Source organism: Phasianus colchicus, chromosome 2 (assembly GCF_987193195.1).
Source record: "Phasianus colchicus chromosome 2, bPhaCol1.hap1.1, whole genome shotgun sequence".
NCBI lineage: Eukaryota > Metazoa > Chordata > Aves > Galliformes > Phasianidae > Phasianus > Phasianus colchicus.
The window spans coordinates 15,130,475-15,136,489 of NC_143437.1; the positions used below are offsets into that span (position 1 = coordinate 15,130,475).

Sequence of the window (6,015 nt, forward strand, 5' to 3'; positions counted from 1 at the left end):
AGGGCTGTTTAGTGTCTGGGTTAGCAGCACTGCTGAGAAGGCCAACAGGGCCGATCATTTTCAGCACCTAAACTAGGACATTTGGACTCCCTTAGCATTTACCCTTAACAGACTGCAATATTTGCATTTCTTCAGGCACTAAGAACGATCAGCACGAGAGAGAGGATGAGATTTGGCTACAGGTAATATGAAAAGCAGAACTCAGGCTTGACTGGAATGAACGATGAAATGAGATTGTGTACAAGCATGCCTGGTGCACGTGTGCAAGAGAGCAGTTCACCATTACAGAGTTTCTCTTCAATCAGTACCCACTCTAGCTGCAGAGAGAAACTAAATAAGGGCCAAGTTTTAAGAATGCGGTTACACACTGTACCACAGCTCTCTGTTTGGAAATTCAATTATCCAACACTCACTTGATCTTACAAAGAAATCAGTTTCCTTCTGTCACCTGGAATAAAAATAGTAACTGGTCCAACCCTAAGTACAAGCACAGGCAAGAAAGTAAACTTTGGGTTAGGGCCAGAAAACAGAAGAGATGCAAGTAACCCAACCATCATGACAACCGCTGCTTTAGTCATCTTCAAAGGTGATTCCTTTTGAAAGAAATATTTAAAGCAGCACTTCAAGATTTGAAATCTTGGCCAGTTTTTAGAGAGCCGGACCCCCAGTGAGATAGTTTCTTAATCAGTTTTTAAATAAGAAATACACTACTTGCTCTTTAGTTTTAAACGTATTTAAATTATCTTTTCAAACTTTCTCTGCTGTTCTCTAAGTCTATCTTACTCTCCCAGATGAAGCTCTGAGAAACATAAATTAACACAAGGGTAACAGTAAAATCAACGAGTTGGTAATTCAGACAGACTGGGAAGATGGGGCTATATATATTCATATTATACATATATATCTCCTTCCTCAGGTGAATAAACCCATGGTATGAATTTCAAAGAGTTTTAACTAAAACATGCTTTCAAGGGTCAATCTTAACCCTGCAGAGAACCCTGCATGTCGCTCAGCCCTCTGGAAAATCCCAGTGCTGATTTAGGTGCCAGAATACAGAAAGGTAAGTCTTAATTAAACCTTTTATTTTTGAAGTCTGGACTTAGCATTAAAAAAAAGAGTTGCATATTTGGATGGGAAAACCAAGTCAAGCAACACAGTATTCACAATGCCTTCATCAGGAATTATTTGTCAAAGTGCACCGCACTATTCCATGCCAAGTACTATGGCCAGGGAAAAAAATCTCATGACTTGAGATCTTCCAGTGAAGGCCTGTGAGCCTAAGCCAGCCAAGTGAGCACAGCTCCGTGGCCCTGAGAAGAGGCTGAGTTGGTACAATTTTACTCTCTCCAGAGACTTGGCCAGGCAATAAACAGGAGCAGCTCACAGGACAGGAGCTCCTTGGCATCCCATCACCACAAGTCTCTGCTGCCTGAGCCAGCAGTGCTCGGCTCCCACAAGCATGACCTGAAGCCGAAGCTCTGCGAGACCTCCCAGACTGCAGGCAGGAAACATGCGTACAACCCTGCCTCTACCACCTGTGGCTCAGAAACCTGACTTACAGCTGAACCACTCCGCATCCTCCAGGCATTTTTTTCTTTGTACAAAAGGAGCAAGGACAACTGAGGTCCCCCTGTTGCAGCTCCGATCTCCTTGAGGCAAAAGACAGTCTTTAGTCAATCTGGATAGACATATGGAGTTCAATTTCATTCTGATCTTGTAAGTACAGCTGTAATATTTAGTGTTTTGAAAGAACGAAGAATGACTTAAGGTAGTATTAATACGAACAATTTTAAAATAAAGGTCAAACAAAGGTAAGCCTATTTATCTTAAAAGCCTTCATCCAAACAGCCCCAGTGCAGCTCCAGATAACATCTCAAAACGTCACTCCAACTGAGAAACAGTATACTAAAGAAAACAGTTATAACAAGACTATGCAACCAAACAATTATTTTGAACCCAGTCTTTCATGTTTTAACTTTGGTAGGAGTAGTACCAAATCCTGTGTTTGCCTGCGGAACTGTTTCTTCACCTGCTCCTAGAGCTAAGAGTAGAACAGCAGACATGACACAGTACATTGACAACACAGTCCAGCAGCAGACCACAGGATGATACAGCATGGTTTTGCTTACCCTAGGATCTCAAAATAATTTTTAGATATTAATGAATAGTATAATCCAAAACTGCAGGATGGAAGGAAGATTCAGTTATTTGTTTGATAAGCCATAGTCTCCAAACCAGCACATGTAAACCAATCCCACGCACAGCTTTGTAGGATACAGTCCATTTTTATTGCAAATAGCCATGTTACTGAATGGCCATTACAAACAAAAGGACTTGAAGCATTAGTTTTGTATACAAGTACTAAAGACTGTAGCCTTTCAGCTAAAGCTCTAAACTTGACATCAGCATTTTAGCCTCAGTTCCATTCTCTAAAAGCCATATAATTTAGTACAGACTTGTAGCTGTTAAAAGCTGATATGAAATCTACAAAAAACACAACACAGCTGGAATGCAGACTAAATCCTCTTGCCAACATCTTGTATAAGGTTCTATCCTGTAACCTATAATATTTATGTACACATAGTCAGGCACAGTAACTTTAACTACTCTACAGTAGTTCTCCAGACTCTAAGGGTAGAGGAGGAGATGGTATTTCTTTTCATTAACAACGCAGATAATTACTTTAAAGGCAGAACTGTGAAAATCAATCCACATATACTAGGCACCATCTCTTTGTAGCCCTGACTTCATGAAAGCATAAAAGAGGCAACACCAAGAATTTCTGGAAGCCTGACAACACCTAGCACATTTGAAAACCAGGCCATCTACAGTTGGCAGGGAGGTGGTGAGAGGCAAGGGAGTGTGAGGTAAAAGACTGAATGGTCGGCTTAAAGGATTAGTTCATTTTCAGTCACCAAAAAGTCCTACATCTGACTAAAGCTTTGTAAATCTTCACAGCTTCAGCTAAAAGCAGTATGACACATGTCTGACTCATTAAATCAGCTGCCTGGGGAAAACATGCATTGTTATGGTCCACTTCAGACTTTGTCATCCTTGATCTGTTCTGTGTAACAACTGCCCCCGCTCACCCCTCACTGTTCCTCATATTCAAGGATTCCTGATAGCACTGTTCAATGATTCAGCCTTTGTGCTAGACATGTCAGTGCACCATCACAATCTACTTTTCAAGCATGAGACAGCCAGAGATAGAGGGTCAACGTTAAATCCTTCAGAAACACCTATGCTCAGAGGGTAGCAAGCTTGATTCATTATGGATTACAGCTGTCTGCTCTGCACCCTAGGAAACCCAAGTCACATCAACTTCAAGTTCCAGTTTAGATCAGCAATAGAAACTTGAACTCTTCTAAGCAAAGAGCAAGACAAGCAATTTATTTTTTTTCCTCCTTTTTAAACTCTGCATAGTGAGCATCCATATCAATCTTACCTTCAAGACTTCATTAAGACCAAAGGTTGCAGATACCTACAGGCCACCTGTCAGTATTTTACAAAAGTCTTACGCAACTTCCACCTCAAAGGCTACATTCAGCATTCATCTCCTGCCTTCCAAATTCAGGGAACTCTCTCGTCACTTGAAAAAAGCTGAAGTGAGTAAACATCTAAGAAGAAGTGAGGAAAATCCACGCTTGCAATGAGCTGACAATTTCCCACACCCTGGCCCCTGTGGTTCTCCGGATCCACATTTGACTCAGCCTGACACACTCCTATTGGGAAAGTTTGTTTATGGAGAGGAAGGAAGTATTAGATCTGTGGCATCACTGCAGACTAAACTTTTCTTGACCAAAGCAAGCGCAGTGAGCATGTCAATGAGAAAGAGATACTATTTTCTCTTCACCTACAAGTCATGCTTCTGCTATTCACAACTTTCTAACTTGGTACTCATCCACATACCTACCAGTAACAAACTGCAGCATTAGCTGTGATCACTCACTCACAGCACTGCACATTCATGCTAACATACTAACAATCAACCTCAAACAGCTAACATAGCTTAGAGTACATTACAATTAAATAGTCACTGTGGGAAAAAAAAAAACCTGACCCTCTTATAGCTAACAGAAGCTCTGCCACTCATTAGCTTCAATTGCACCAAGTTCACTACTGAAGTTAATCACAGGTCACTAACACTGACGGGAAAATAGATCCCACACTAGCTGTGTGCAAACACTGCCACCACACACACATCCTACTACACAAAGCTTCATGTAATTACAGAGATTCACAAAATGAACAACACAGAAAAATAACTGAGCTCCAAGTACTTTTGGAAGCATCAGGCAACATGCTAGCTCGCTCACCTCCACAGCAATTCTTTTGCATCCTTAGGCGCTTAAATGGAGGATGCAAAAATGATTTAGAGCACAGCTAGCTGGAAAGCAACATGAATTTGAAGACCAGATGCATCCGTGAGTAGAAGTGTCCCCAACACTTAATACTGAGCAAGTTTTCTTCCCGTAATTAAGGTAAAATCATGATGAATACACAGAGGCCCACCAAGAGAAAAGGTTGCTCTGTGCCTTGTGCTCGTTAAGGGGAGCATAAACACAAGAAATAATGATTCTAGGAGATAAAAGAGCAAGTCTTATATGCCTGCTTGGTGGTAACTTACAACACTGGCCTAATAAAAGTAAAAACGAGCTGCAAGAAGTATACCAAAAGAAGAAATGCACTTAAAAAAAACTACAATATACATTTTTCTGTATTTCTCACATTACTTTCCCATGCTCTCAAAATATACATTTAGCTACTAAGAGACTTTACTACAGACATTAGTAGATCCTAAAGGAAAAGAGTTCAAACTCTAAACCAAATGAGCTGACTCTTAACCAGCAGGTGAAGATGCATGGTACTGCCTCTAGTAAGCCTCGATCCCGACTGCTGGGGATTTTAGCATGATACAGAAGATAGAGGGCACAAACTGAGGCTTCCTGGGATTTTCTACAAAAACTACAGCAGAGAACAACTGTTGCTCAATTACAGTTCTCCCCATTCACAGTTCTGTAAGGACAAATCACACTTCTCCAAAACTGATTTCCTCAGCCTCCTATGAGACAGCTGAAAAATGAAATATACTTTAACTCCGCAACTTTTCAGAAGTAAAACATCACTACCTTCTGTAGTGCAGGTATTGTTCAATGCTGACAGAAAAAAAAAAAAACAACAACACTTTTTTCCTTATACCTACATCTTGTAAAAGTTCATATTAGACTCAAATAGAACTTACCCAGACTTAGTTGTCTTCTGGCTTTTTTCAGATCTCTTCTTCATCCATCTTCTCCAATGTACAGTAAATACATTTTCTTTTTAAATCAATCTGGTGGATGGGTTACAGAATTATCTTCAGCAATCCTTCAGTCCAGGAAGAACATGCCTCACAGCACCTTGCACAGCAGGACACGGCTACATAGCTGATACCAGCCTCTACATTCTCTTCCCTCAGCTCAGTTATTCACAAAGAACTGAAAAACAAACAAACAAAATAAATAGCACTTGAACTTAAAAGACATCAAGACTCACACTGGCCTGGAGATTAAATTCAGTGTTCATTAATACTCTGGGCTTAGCAGTCACCATTGTTTATATCTCATTAATTATATTTATTAACTGAGCTTTTTTTTTTTTTTTTTTTGCCTTCTTTAATTAAGGGCTTGTAGTTCTATCCCCGAGAGAAGAACTTTGTTATTTTTTTTTTAAACAATAGAACATGTTTCTTCCAAGCCAAGCAGCCACAACCCAGCACCTTACAAGTTTCCTTAGATCTCTGCATCTTATCTCTTTGTAGTCAACCTTGGTGACGCCACACCTTCAACACTGCATTCACTGCTGAGCCCCTCACTACAAGACACTGAGGCTCTACAACAAGTCTAGAAAAGGGCAATGAAGCTACAAAGGGTCTGGAGCACATGTCTTATGGGGAGCAGCCAAGGGAACCAAGTCTAACTACCGAAAATAACTCAGCCTTGAGTTTCAAATCTCTCAGGCATTTTCTGTGAAAAG

The 6,015-nt window shown here is 40.5% G+C and overlaps 1 protein-coding gene across 4 annotated transcripts in view; it reads right to left on the reverse strand.

Moving 5' to 3' along the window:
• Positions 1–6,015, reverse strand: part of BMP2 (bone morphogenetic protein 2) — a 237,776-nt gene that overhangs the window by 188,902 nt on the left and 42,859 nt on the right. For all 4 annotated transcript variants that reach the window (XM_090134876.1, XM_090134874.1, XM_090134878.1 and 1 more), the window contains one exon: positions 5,243–5,477. The gene's annotated coding sequence lies outside the window, so the exon portion shown is untranslated. Of the gene's footprint in view, positions 1–5,242; positions 5,478–6,015 lie in introns of those variants that run through there.